Raw genomic sequence first — 13,878 nt, 5'->3', positions numbered from 1 at the left:
TCGCCTCAATGCACTCAGACAGCTCGTCATCGTCAGCCCCAACAGCGAGTATAGCCTCTATCAGCTCTGGCTTTCTCAGCGCGTCCGTAACATCCAAGCGCAACTCTTTTGCAAGCTCCAACAACTGCGGTTTTTTCAACGCTTTCAAATTCATGGCCGGTCTAGAGTACTGCTTTCCCACTGTTCCAAAAAAAATTTTTGCGCGAATAACCCACGCGACAAAAACACACGCCCTACCAGCTATCCTCAGAAGCCTGGTAAAACTCAGTGAAGAAAAGTCCCGCACTCACCCTTGACCGCCGTGAATTCTGCGAAGTCCGAAGCCGCCTTGACGTCCGTGGTGTTGGGTCTCGCACCGCTGGCTCCAGGTGTCACGAAGTTGTCATCCGACCGCTGCCAACCAGTTGTTGCGACCGTGAAGGACGACTGCAGCCGGGAAGAGGTCCAGACGCTGATAGGGTAACGTAACTGTTTACTTCATGGCGAGAGGTGAGCCGAAGCCAAAAAAACATACAATGCCCCAACGGGCGAGGTTACAATACAGGACAGGAGCAGAGCGACCGCATGGATTCGCTGCTCAGACAGGAATGAATATCAGCGTTTGTGCTGCTTCTTTTATACCCAAAAAACGCCCCCAAGAGTAACACGCCACGAAATCATAGACACACACACGCACAGTCTTTCCAAGATCGCGAGTCATCTTCGCCCCTTGTGGCGTCCGAGAGAGGGGGGAGAGTCCTTGAAAGGTGCCGGGGTCGCTCTATCAACTGCTGATCGTGCCGATAGCGAAACGTCTGAGCCGGGAAGGTCAAGGCGACGCGCAGGTGCCTGAAGGGTGTGGCGAACGTCGTGGCTTTGCACGTGGAAGCTGACAGCTGCCGGAGGTGTGTTGCAAAGCGAGGTGACTGACCCGGCATGTCGAGACACGAAAGTACGATTCACCAACACGCGGGCGCACATGGTCAATTCCCACGTGGTCGCTGATGCCGGAAAACACGTGTTGCTGGCCGATTCGTAACACTGCGCTAGGTGCGCCAGGCCCGCCGTGATCGGCGCGCACACTCCAGAGAGGGGGACCCTGGCCAAGGGTGCCCACCAGCCAGTCACCCCTGTCTCCCGGGACGTCACAGAATTCGACGCTGCACGCCAGCAGCTCGCCCAAGTGGCCCTCGCCATGCACCCAGACCGCCGTGTGGTGAGTGGCCAGGCCCCTCGGGTCCTCCCGGGGCGTCTGAGCAGGGACGCCCGCAGCCTGCTGCTCCGGCTGCGGCTGAACTGCTGTGACGTGGCTGCTCGACTGCACCGCCAAGGCCGCCGCTCCTCCCGCACCTGTGCCCACTGTCCCGAGCCTGAGACGCTGGAGCACATATATGCTCCTGCCCGGAGTTTGCGGCACACCGGGGAGTGCTGCAGACTTCGCTCCAACGTCTTGGGCTGCCCTACCAGCGCCTGGAGAGCCTGCTATACCCAGTAGGCCCCGACGGCACCCGCCGGGACGCCTTCCGCCTCCTGCTGGTCTACTTGGAGGCCACCGGACTTGCCCAGCGCCTGTAGACGATAGTCTGCTGGACGCGCCCTTGCTGCTGCTTCACGAGGATCCACGTCGAGGCTCCTAGCTCTTGTTACTCGCCTACCTATCTCTTTATCACCCCCTTTCTCCTCTCTAATCCTTATATCCCCCTCCTCCCTCTCCCCGCGGTTGTATGCAGGTGAGCCCCCAGGTGGGCTCAATAATATCCCCAGTGCACTTCCTTTCCCTTTTCACCCGAACCACCTAAGAAGAAGAAGAGAGGGGGAAAGGCGGCCCGCGTGACGCTACCGCTGAGTGCGAGAGTACGTTTCGCAACCTGTTCTACGGGGGCAGCGGTGGAGGTTTTGGAAGTTGTTTTCACCCGCCGCGCTGGCTGAGTGGCGTTGCGCTGCTAAGCACGAGGTCACGGGTTCGATTCCCAGCCGCGGCGGCCGCTTTTCTAATGGAGGCGAAAAGCAAAAAACGCCAGTGTGTACGAGATTTCGGCGCACGTTAAAGATCCTCAGGCGGTCAAAGTTAATCCGGAGCCCTCCACTACGGCGTGCATCATCGCCTGCGCTGCGTCGGCGCGTTAAACCCTACAATCAATCAACTAACTTCATGATTCAGCATGAAGTTCCTTCATTAGCTTCTTGAACAAAGCCGATTAAAGAGCTTTTGTTGAGCTGACTTTATAGAGAAATTCAAATTACCCGCCAGGTCAGAAGGGTCAATATAAGCATGCAGCTGCATGCTTCAGTTGTTATAAAATATTTGTTAAATTATAGTACAGCGCAATTAAAATTATGTTAAATGCGCGGTGCTACTAAAGCTGCCGTACGTCGGTTTGGTTGGTGGCGTCACACTGCGGCTAACGCTGGAACCACAAGCCTCCCTAAGCACGCCTTGTCAAAGCAGGCATTCGGCTTTCGCGGCTCCTCTTGTTGCTCTCCGTTGCGCCGTTGCTGTTTTCGCACGTGTTCCTGAACCGCTGTAGTGCTTCTCGTCGCGACACTCCAATGCATATCAGCTTGAATCGTTCGACAAGAACATGACGCCTGTGAAAGTGCAGTTTCCCCGTCGAGGAAGGACGCGTTTCCGTCCTGACGTGGGGTTGGCGCCCGCACGGACAATCGCTTGGTCGCTTCGCGTCTCGTTGCTTTGTTCGGCGCCCCCGCTTGTGGAACGTTGTCCGTGAACGAGGACGAACGATGGGAGGGTGAGCTACCAGTAGGTAAGTTGGTCTGGCTCTCCCTGCGTCGAGCAGAGTTGGAAAGGCTCGCCGCTTCTGTTCGCTAGAGTCGTGCTGTTTTGTGAGCTCGTTGAGGCAGGGGCTAATGGCACGGCAACCGTGAGAATCCCTTTTACAAATTTCTCGCGGCAGTCGCCTCCTATTGCCTGTCGAGACCACGTGATGACCTGCCGGTAAAATGCCTTTGCGCCCATTCTCACTGCAGCCATGAGAAGCACCTTTAAAATTTTGATTTATCACGGCAGTCACCTTTCATTAGCTGTATAAAATTACCTGCCGTAAACTTCTTTTGAGTCAGGGAGAAAACTAGTGACGTGACAGCCTAAGGATAAAATGCTTTTGAACCCAGTCCCACCAGCCGTGAGAATCAGAATTAGGAGTACTGCTAAGAATTTCTCACGGCAGTCACCGAATGGGTAACATTTTCATGGCGGAAATTGCTCTTCAAAATTTAGCTAAGCTGCCGCCCGCCTGAGAGCACCCACGAGTGTCGCCTTTTTAACTTATAATTACGCTATAATTACGGTATTTTATTAGATTTTTTTTGTCATTGAATGGTTGCACCTTTGTGTTTATCTCCGTGCTCCAGCTTTTCAGATAGTGTTTTTATCCTTAGGCATTCAATACCGCATTCAAGGCATGGTTCTAATCAGCAACGACAAGAAAAAAAAAAAAAAAGGCGTGGATATTGTGTCGGCAGCCGGCACTTTATCTGTTGCTGATATTGTGCCGGCAGCCGGCAATTTATTTCTTCTGGATATTTTGCCGGCAGCCGGCATTTTAGCTTTTTGTGCCGGCAAGCGGCTTTTTACCATTTCCGAACAGTTTGCTGGTGCTTCAACACGGACCGACGACAGGCCGGCAGAGGAAATTTTTGTGTCATGGTGCCGTGCGCTATGGCTGCGATGGTGAAGACTAAAAGGCTTCCTGTGGTTATTGGGACGGCCTCTGATCGGCCCTCACCTGCCTTTTTTCCACCAATACTCGTCGCTTTTTTCTAATATCGACAGAAAACCAATTACAGCTGCCCTCACCGGTGAAACCCCACCCTGGAAGGTGGACTTTTCCATTTAATTTGGATTGATAACTTGGCATTCCGTAACTGTGCTTTATTACTTTATAAACAGCATACACATGCTTCATCCTACGCAGTGTTTTTCACATAGGTTTTTATCCTTGAGCAACCTTGTGGTGCCTCAAAACGCCACACTTCCTTTGGTGGTGGTGTAAAAAATTCCTTCTTGTTCTCCCCATGGTGTTGGTTCAACTTTCATGCTCACTACTATTTTTCTTTGAAAACACTTCTGTATTACAGTAATTCGCATGTTTGCACGCTAAAACTTTATTTCTAAACTCGTGTGAGTAGCCACAGCGGCATACCTTGTTACTGTGACACTGTGCATGGGCCAATCACCGATAAAAACTGTTTGTCTATTACAGGCTCTTGGCATTGTTCTTATAACACTTCGGCAAGTCTAGATTTTTTCCTGAATAATGCAAGCGCACAAAAACTGAGCAGATGATTCTCATGCACATATCCAACAGCTGGCAGCCGAACTGCAGACAGATGAAACTTTATTATATGTGCTATTCAACTTAGCCATAATTCTACCAGGCATATAGCGCAAATCATACCAAAGATCAAAATCACTGCGCAGCAGGCAACTGGATGTACTAGGACAACATGACACACCTTGGATGCATAGAAATAAGTACAAACACGACTTTATTAAACAGGATGCCACGTTCTTTGTTGCAGCGAGGTATATTCTGCAAATGGATGATGTTGAGCTTACAGAAGTAGGCATGAGCTACTGACATGAAGGGCACTTCCACAGCTTTTTTTTTTGGTTGCCTTTGAAGGGACACGCATGGGAGATGAAACCAGGCAAGACACCAGTCACACAAGATGGAGTTGAATTCCTCCAAATCAATATGACATGCCTCACACTGCCACTGGTGGCCAGCCCTTTTCATGCTTACTGTGTTACACACGGCAAGCCATCCGTCATCCGTGAAGTAGCTTTGTGCAATATTTATATCTACACGCTCGTCTAGAATCGCACAGTGAAGCAGTGCTGGGTTTACTTCTACTTCATGCTCTTCAAGCAGCCGCCCATTCAGTGCACTAGCTGCAGCTGCCGATCCCACCAACCAAGTCAGGACAGCATTCTTCTTCTCTGAAATTGGGAGAGATCTGAAAGGTCCATGGTCAGCATTTCGTTCCGTTTTTTAGGCATGCCTATCACCGTTAGGCTGTGGCCTTTTGGGCGCTTTCACGTTGCTTTCACGTGAGACTCGCTGTTAGTGACAGTGCAGTCTGCATTGTCTGGTGCAATAGACACAGCTATTTGTCCTTGTGATACGCTTTCCGGCATTTGTGCAGAAGCACAGGCAGTAGCACTGTTGCTTGGCGGAGCACTAGACGGAATTACAGCAGCTTCTTTGAACCCAACTGGTGTCAAAGCACAGAGTATGCCACTTTCGCCATTACCCATCCTGGGGTATCTGTGAGCCCAGTCGATGCCGGGGAGGGTGCTGCTTGTTGCGTCGACGAGGGCCCTGCCTGCTTCGATGACGGCAGCGTCTCTACGAAATCGTTGTCGTCTGACATTGTCCACATCAGGCGCCACTGCAGTTCTGACAAAATGCGTTTCTGAGCACGCCTCACCACCAACACGTGAAAAACATGCACGAATAGAGAACGAAGAAACGACAGGCTATGCGCACGCACGGGGAAATGGCGGCTGAAGTTCCCAGACGCAGCACAGCTCCGGTGAGAGGTGGATGCTACTAATTTTATACAAGCAAGGATACCGTAAATTTTAGCTAAAAAATAATAAAACTAATGGTAGTAAACTAAGCTGTTTTTAAGTACAGAAACCTGATGGAAGAAAGAAATAATTTCTTTGCAGCAGTGCCGCAGTAGCGACAGCCAATGGGACGCGAGTGCCGGCAACTTATCCGGTGACGATAACATGCCGGCAGCCGGCAATATATCCACCCCCCCCCACCCAAAAAAGCCTATTTTACTGAACAGACACCTGCATATTGTTTGCCATAGACTAAAAGTAAAAAAAAAATTAACATTGCCGTTTAGATTGTGTGGTAATATAGGCTCAAATTGTTTCTGACGTATTGCTATAAGGAATTTTCAGTGTAATCAAATATGGAGTTCTGCGGTTACAAAACCCAGACACAGTAATTCTCTTTTTACAGCCTCCCTCAAAATGTTCTGCAATTTGTTTGTTTCAGCAGTATTCGAACTCATTATGTTCTACATGGTGTCACTCATGATTTGCGTTGTGGTGCTTAATTTGCACCACCCTTTCGCACTCACCCCTCCACAGGTTTATTCCTTAGACAGCCCTTAATTTTATTGTGCTAAGATCCAAAGATTGATCTGTTGGTCCATTTACATCGTTTCTCTTTAAGGAGTTCTCAGCAACTCACCTGCTGGAGGAACAATTCGTTTCCAATCTGGCATATATATACAAAATATTTTGTCACATTTGCAGCATTGTCGCACCATCCACTGTCCATTGGCACACCACAAGTGGTTTTACACACAATTTTCAACTCAGTACCATAGATTTACCTAATAATTGACAGCTGTCACAATAAAACCAAGTATAACATTCATTGCAGCTGAGCTCATGGCCTATGAGATTACTCGCAAATAGTGAAAAGTGAAAGCAAAGATAAATTGAGAGTAAATATGGTTGCCTCTTATTTGAACATGCTACAGCAAGTTCAATTGGTTACAAAATAGATTTACTTGCAATATGCACTTCTTTGTTTAGGGGTAGTGGGGCAGCACGCTACTCGGAAAACTTCGGGCGAGTAAATCAAGTTTTAATAAACAGTATCGAAAATCGTGATGCAACCTTCCCTTTCCAGTAACCCTTCCAGCCGAAACCTTTTACAAGGTTCTTCATTCCACACGGGCTTGTCAAATGGTCTTTTATCATATTTTTTACACAGCTTGCAAGGCATCTCACCTTGGGTGTCATCGAAAAAAAGCCATGGATGATCGCGAAGCCATGCTTTGTTGAAACGGGATGCGTGCTTGCTGCCATCACCAGCTTCCGCATGGCTGGAAGTAACATCACGTGGCGTCCTGAAGTAGTAGGGACATTTCAACAATAATGTAGAGGTAACGTCGGCTGCATTCACGCCGGGTGTTGCGGCATGCTGCTGTGCTTCTTCATTAGTTGACCCTTCAAAAACATTTAGAGATGGGTTGGTGACATTCGCCGCACCCATACTGGCTGCCACAGCCAGCTGTTGCACCTGGTCAACGGACCTCGACACTTTTTCTACAACTTCTGTCGAAAAAAAGGAGAGCAGAGACGGCTGCAACGGCTTTTTCTTGGCGGCCGTTTTCTCCGATTGGTGCTGCAGTGCTTGGGTTGACTTTGAGAGTTGACTTTGCGGTCTTGGCTTAATCAAGCTAGGCTGCCTCGAGGCGCGCCCGTTAAACTCAACGGCGCTGTGCCGCCATGCCGCGGTGAAAAAGTGAAGTTGATGAGGTGCACACGCATGGCTGTGGGGGCACGTGGAACTGTTGAGGAGCGGTTGTTGAGCGGACAAGTTGGAAAGTTTCATGTGGCGCCTCTCTCCGCGCATGGCTACCTCCAACAGGTGTGCAGAAGATAGCAGCTCCTCCTTTTGACCGCTCCTCCCCCAGCCCCTCCAAAAGAAAAAGAAGCGCTGGCATGGGCTACGATTTCTCGATGCGTGCTCCGCTAGCACCGGCTAGCACCTAACACGGGCATGCGGTGCGACCGCAGAGGAGCGGCACTGACCTGATTTTCTTGTCTGAATTTGGTGTGCGGTCTCGACCAAGCACCGTTGTTTGAAGTCGCATCGGCTGGCCCAGATGTGGTTTAATTGAGTGATGGGCGGGTTGTCATCTAGGCGGTCGGGTAGCCGCACTGGTGGGCAGCAGAATTACTGCTGCCCACCATGGGGAGAACCCTGGCGTACACCATGCATTGCATTATGTCCAGGGCTGTTTCCTGTTCTCCTATAGTGATTTTCAATTTTCGCACACAGCCTTCTCTTCGGAAAGCCTGTAACACAAAATGCACACACTTGCAGTGCTTGAATGTTTAAAAAAACCAATGGTGTGTCTGCATCTTCTGCAGCAAAAAGCCTGACAGCCACAATTTTGGTTTCACCGTTCGCATTTTCCACAGTTAGTAGAAAACAAGCCATCTGTGTTTCGAGCAATGTGTATGTTGCGTCGATGAATAATGTCTCAGGGAAATCTCGAAATGGCTTTTTCATCCCTTCATCTTGAAAATAGGTTGCCTGCAGATCCTCATTCTCGTCTGTCAGCAAACATAAAATGAGTAGAAGGTCAAAACGAGTAGTCACAAGAAGTGACCGCCACCACTCTAGTGATCCCTAAACTAATAATGCTGATTTGAACGACGGGATGGTCATGCAGAGGTGAAATGCATGCATTCATACATTCATACTCGTAATCACAAACACATTCACTCAACACAGACACACTAAATCCATTTATACTGAAGTCGGGCATTCATGAGGCAGTTAAAAAAACCTAAAAAGGCCAAAAGGGCCTGATCACAAAAGCGGCTGTTAAAAGTGCAGGTGAAGGTAAAATAATGGTAATGATTGATTGATTGATCAGGACAAAGTTACTGTGCTTTTGCAAGGAAGACTGCCAAACCCCACACCTAAGCGGTGATTGGTTTTGAGAATCGATTAAGGCAAATTAGGCTGCCTACTGTGGTTCGGGCCGCTAGCCAGCCCAGATCTGTCAGTCAAGCGAATTTCATGAGCAGCCTTCCTTGTGCCTGCACACACGACCCTGTGTGCGCTGAAATTGAGCCCCTAGACCTTCACGGGCTTGGGGCTGAGTACAGGGTTTAATGAAACGTACTTGGTTCTCTTTCCGACATTTACGTGCTCAAGGGAACCGACGGTTGCGTCCCAAGCTACTGCCACATCAATAATTTGGATCCACTCAGGCAGTTCGAGAATGATGTCCAGCCGAAACCTTACACTGTGTCGATTTGTGATGAGACGTTCACTTGTGACGGCCGTGTCGGGTTAGCGTTTTTGTAGCTTGTCGAGGACCTGTGATTCAATATAACGGGAGCAGCGCGGTGCCTGAATGAAGGTGCACTCTTGAAGGATGGAAGACCGTCTCCTCCTTGGTCCCGCAGCTCCTACAGAGGCTCGAGCAAAGATCCGAGGCCTGTTTGTTGGAGAGGGTACGAGCTGGAATTAAGTTGGTACGATGGCAGAGGGACTCGTCACCCATGTGCAATGCGCTTGGCCACAGCCACCTGTTCCCCACCCTGTCCCTCTGAAAGGATCTGGAGAGGCTGGTGTTTTCGTAACGGGCCTTCCAAGTCATCCAGTGCACCTGTTCTGCCCAGTTCAGGGCCTTGTGGAGCTTGTCCGCGTCCGTGCTTCCCATAGGGACCCCCAGGCTCTCGCTCAGGGAGCCGGGTTCTCCAGGAGCAAGTCGTCGAGGATAGCGTCCACAGTCGGTGAGCTGGAGCCTAGCGAACGCCTTGAGCTGCACTCCGCTGCGACCCTTGACAGCCCCAGCACCCGCAAGCCACCTGCTCGATGTGGAAGATGAACAATGATGTCGGGGAAACTGTGAGGCAGATGTAGAACTTTCTTGACAATCTGTCGAGTGTCGGGGTCAATTTTTTTGGCTACTTCTTTAACTGCAAGAGAAGCGGAGGCTGAATAAAGCAATTTAGGAACCAACAAGGTGTTTATACAATGAACCTTCCGAGTGTGTTCTAAGTGGGCCCCAGTAACTAAATCCAGTTGTTGCTGAATGAGATTCAATGAGATCCCAACTTGTACGCAACACTCTTCAGGGGGCCATTAAGGGTAGACATGACTTACTCATGGTCCATGTCCCTTGTGCCTGCGATGCCCTCCAAGATGGGGCTGTCCTTTCCCAGCACATCAACCACGGCATCTGTCAGGGGGTCGATGCTGTCGTTGTCCCCAGGTGCGCCTACCGAAGAAAACTCGTGATGAGCGCATGGGTGGTAGCAATTAGTGCCTGTCTTCCTCATTGAATATTTAACTTTTCTGTAAAATTGACCATCGTGGCGCTCGTGAAGCAGACACGTGACTAGTTTCACTAAGTGGGTCATCCTCATTTATGGTACTGAAGAGCACCTCAGGTTTGTGTTTGCATGAATATTCTTGTTGCATGTTTCAAGACAAATGTTGAAATAAAAATAAATGTTGATGCTACCTCTGAAAATATGCCAATTTATTCTCTATATTGGAATTATTAGAAAGTGCCAAAAAGTCACAATACATCAGATAAGGATGAACGAGCCTTCTGCTCGTTCCAGAAGAAAGTTAATACAAATGCATATTCACCACCTCTAAGGGGAGCTTTTGTGGTGGGGATATAGCTTTAATCACTTTCATTGAATTCCACTGTTCACACTGAAATAGCATCTTAGCAAGCATTGGTGAAAAAAAAAGTACAAGGACGTATATTTCGATATTTTCTTGGTGGTAATTTAAATGTAAGTATTCTACGTGATCAATTTACTTTTTGTTGCGAGGGACTGCATTGCGGCATTAGTGGTTAAGGCTTAAAGAAAGCATGAAACACTTTTGGGACATTATGCATAATTTTTCACTCACCTGTCATTGTGTGCTTCTTCCGATTGGCAGCGAGGCGTTTTTTTGAGGCTTGAATTAAATTAGACCACTGTTTTTTGTAGTCCTCGACGGATCTTTTGATTGTTGGATGCCGAGAATGTAGGGTATCGCCGATTTCACTCCAGGCACGCTTTTTCGCTTGGAGTGTTGTTTTTGAATTGAACCTTTCCAATATGATTTTTTTTCTGTCCCTGATTAGGTGAACAATTCAAGTTTTTCATTGTCGGACCAATGCTTTCCCTTGTCCCTTTTTTGGGGGGCAGCACAAACGTGCGGTCGTAGCCATGGCTGATCTGCTTGCTATGCTTGCTGTGGTAAAAGGAGGTCGTACCGAGGGACCGTTCTTTTTTTTTACTGCCATGCATAATTTTTTTTACATAAACATTCTTTTATTTTTTTTTTTGCACCACCGATCAGTTGTAGTCGTATGATTGATTACTGCGACACACAACCGAAATGATCGTCTACGCAGACGCTATCACGTTTTTTTAAGACAATATTGTCCAGCGACGGTAGACGCTGTCATCTGCATGAACGTTTTGTTAAGACAATATTCTCCGGCGACGGCTTCTGCGCAAAATATCCGGGTGTTTTTCAGCACAGACTGGTTGAGCCGTTATGTTTTCTATTTGTCAACAATGCATTGTCAGTATAGGCGTGTTGCTTTCTGTAAGTCGTTATAGTATTGCAGTAGCAGTAATGATAGACGCGCACTTATGTTTACAAGCTTCTTCTGCTTTCCGGGCACATGTGAAACTTCATATGTAGTCGCGCAACGGGAAGTGGTTGTTTGCGTGTGTGGGGGTTTTTATAGGTCTCCGAAAACAACGTTCCAAGTGTGGAGCAATTTAACTGACAATTTTTGCTTTATTTTACAATGATCGCAGCTTCCAAAGCAGACGACTGTCGCAAAAGGCGGCAGCATTTTCATTGGCTGTGCCGGGCCTAGGTGTCGCCCACTTGGCTTCCTGGCGTACTGCGAGCTGATTTTCTAGCCGTCGATATGCACCTTTTCAGTCGGTTTCGGTTTCCTCGCGTTTTTCCTAGATTTCTTTCACAGTCGTCAGCTAGGTGCTGAACTTTCGCTGGTCCCCAGATAAGTTGTCCCTAGATGGTCACTTGCGGCGTTTCCGGCAAACCACTTATTCGCCGTTGCTGTCTTCGACTTATCGTAGTCGGCGGCCGCTGTCTTTTTGCAGGCGGGAACTTATGCGTTCGGGCGAAACTGAACGCCGCATGTCCACATGTCCCGGCACTTGCAGCTCCGCCCTGTTTAGTAATATCAGCTGCTCATCTGACCACCTTACTTAAAAGCTGTCCGCCACCACAGCCAGCCCGCAAATGCGTGGCCCCGACCTGCACCAAAAAGTCAATGTTCCAGGAAGGGTTTCAGAAAACTCACCCCATGTTGGAGGGCTGGTGGTCTTTTGCGCGGGTCCTGAATCCATATCAGTCTCTCCTGGCAGTGGCAGAGTCCCCAGCAAGCAGGACGGGTGACCCCGGTTGAACAGATGCTCGCCCGCACTGCCAGCGCCACTGGGTTGTCTCCCCCTTGTACATGAGGCAGCGACGGCATCCTCCACCCCGGAATACGAGGCTCTGACGGCGAGGGGGATGGCGCGACAGCCGCAGGTGGTCCCAGCGGCGGTGAGCCTCCTCCCGGACCTTGTCCTGCCGCAGGGGTCCTCAGGAGACGAGTGGGGCCCATCTCTTGTGGAGTCCTGTGGGGTTCTCACTTCCCTCGTGTGGTGGTGCAATGGCCATTCCACATCCTCCTCCTTGTCCTCGTCGGAGGACGTTAAGGAGCCCCGCGACTGCAGGCCGAGCTCTTCCAGTTTGGACGGAGCTCGTAAACGACGTACTCAGGTAGGGCTGCATCAGCTCTGGGTTCTTGTTCGGCAGTGTTAGATGCTACTGTGCCCGCGTTTTCGAGTTCGGAGCCCTCACCTTGCCCCGGCACCCGAGACCACTTTGTTATGGTTGTCTTCGGGTGTGCTCCAACGCCTGTCGTGGTGGCGTCTGCGGGGCTGCTGGGGAAGGGAGGGAGCCGGCCGGCCAGTTGAGGGGACGGGAGCGTCTGGGGGTGTGGGAGGAACACCTGGGACATGTGGGGATGTTGCAGCCCCCTCCACACGCCGGCCACCGTGCTCACCCGCCAGGGAGGACCTGTGTGATGAGTCCCGAAGGACCCTCTCTTGCACCTTTAGGATCTGGCGGTAGTGCGTGCCACGTAGTGCGCGAGTGATGGCCGGGACACTGCTGGTAGGGAAGTGTGGCTGCAAGTCTTTAGCGGGTACCACAGACCCTGCCTCAGGCAAAGACACGTCAGTCTTTCCAACTCTGCATCCTCCCACCCTGCTGACTGTGATTCAAGAGTGGTATCTGGAGTGGTACTGACGTCAGTTCGAGGGTGCCACTGCAATGCCGGGGAACTAGCACTGGTGTCACCATCCCCTACCCTGGGTGTAGGCGGCTGAGGGTCTGAGCATGCCTCACCATCTGCAGAAGCGGCTCACGACGCTCTCCTAGGGCATCACTTAAGGGGGGACGTGGCTTTCAAAATCAACTTTTTTATTTCTTTGTGGATTTTGATGAAAATTGGCACAGCAACTGGAAATGCTTCTGTGATAACACCATAAAAATTTGAAGTTAATATTTTGATAACTTTTTTATGTATGAAATTTTCTTTCTGTTCCGCTTGTACCGAGCTTGAGCGGCTTATAAAACACGATAGAAAACTTGTTCGAAGTGCTTTGCATTCCCAAATGAATGGACGAGGTCGTGACAGTTTTAGAATTTTTTTTTTTACAACACAATGTTTTTTAGTTTTCATTTTTTTAGAGGTTAATGTGCAACAGGCATGTCAACTGTGAACGATTATTTGAATAAAAAAATCACAAAAAACAAATCTGGAAAACTAAAAGTGTCACGACCTGAACAGTTCATCAAGGAATGTAATGCAAGAAACGGAATCAAAATAGACCCAGCGGTCACGAAGAAATCCCTGGGACAAGCGACACAGGTGGCAAAAAAAACTGTTTTGAGAAAACGGCTTCCGAAGTTGCAACATAGGTTTCACATATCAAAAGTCGTCACGGTTGTAGCCTTTCATGTCTTTTTGAACATGGGGCTTCTGGAAGGCCTTGCCTTGAAATTGGAGTGCCTTTTCAGCCTTTCTCTTTCCAGAAAACATCATTTTCAGCTCCTCCGTGAAGAGTACATACCCCCCTTTGCAAACCAAACGGAGGGGAGATGGGTTTCAATGGGCTTTCAATGCAAAGTAGGTTAGTTGGTTGGCTGTATCGCACTGGACAACCTCCTTTTGCAGTGTTGTCACCATGGCAACAAGTTAAGCATTTTTTTAACTTAAATTTGAACATTTTTGGCTTTTTTTCATGTTTTTCTTGCCTGGCACAGCAACTTAGTACTC

General features: G+C 49.3%; 1 long non-coding RNA gene across 1 annotated transcript in view; it reads left to right on the top strand.

The window, feature by feature from the left end:
- Positions 1–2,423: 2,423 nt before the first annotated feature.
- Positions 2,424–13,878, top strand: part of LOC144165276 (uncharacterized) — a 76,306-nt gene continuing 64,851 nt past the window's right edge. The window contains exon 1 of the long non-coding RNA XR_013321432.1: positions 2,424–2,744. This is a non-coding gene — a long non-coding RNA (uncharacterized LOC144165276). The remainder of the gene's footprint in view (positions 2,745–13,878) is intronic.

Source organism: Haemaphysalis longicornis, unplaced genomic scaffold, assembly GCF_048455015.1.
Source record: "Haemaphysalis longicornis isolate Haplotype H1 unplaced genomic scaffold, Haemaphysalis longicornis Haplotype H1 scaffold_14, whole genome shotgun sequence".
NCBI classification, from domain to species: domain Eukaryota; kingdom Metazoa; phylum Arthropoda; class Arachnida; order Ixodida; family Ixodidae; genus Haemaphysalis; species Haemaphysalis longicornis.
Note: the sequence above shows the minus strand (reverse complement) of the source record. Positions and strands in the feature narration are given on the sequence as shown.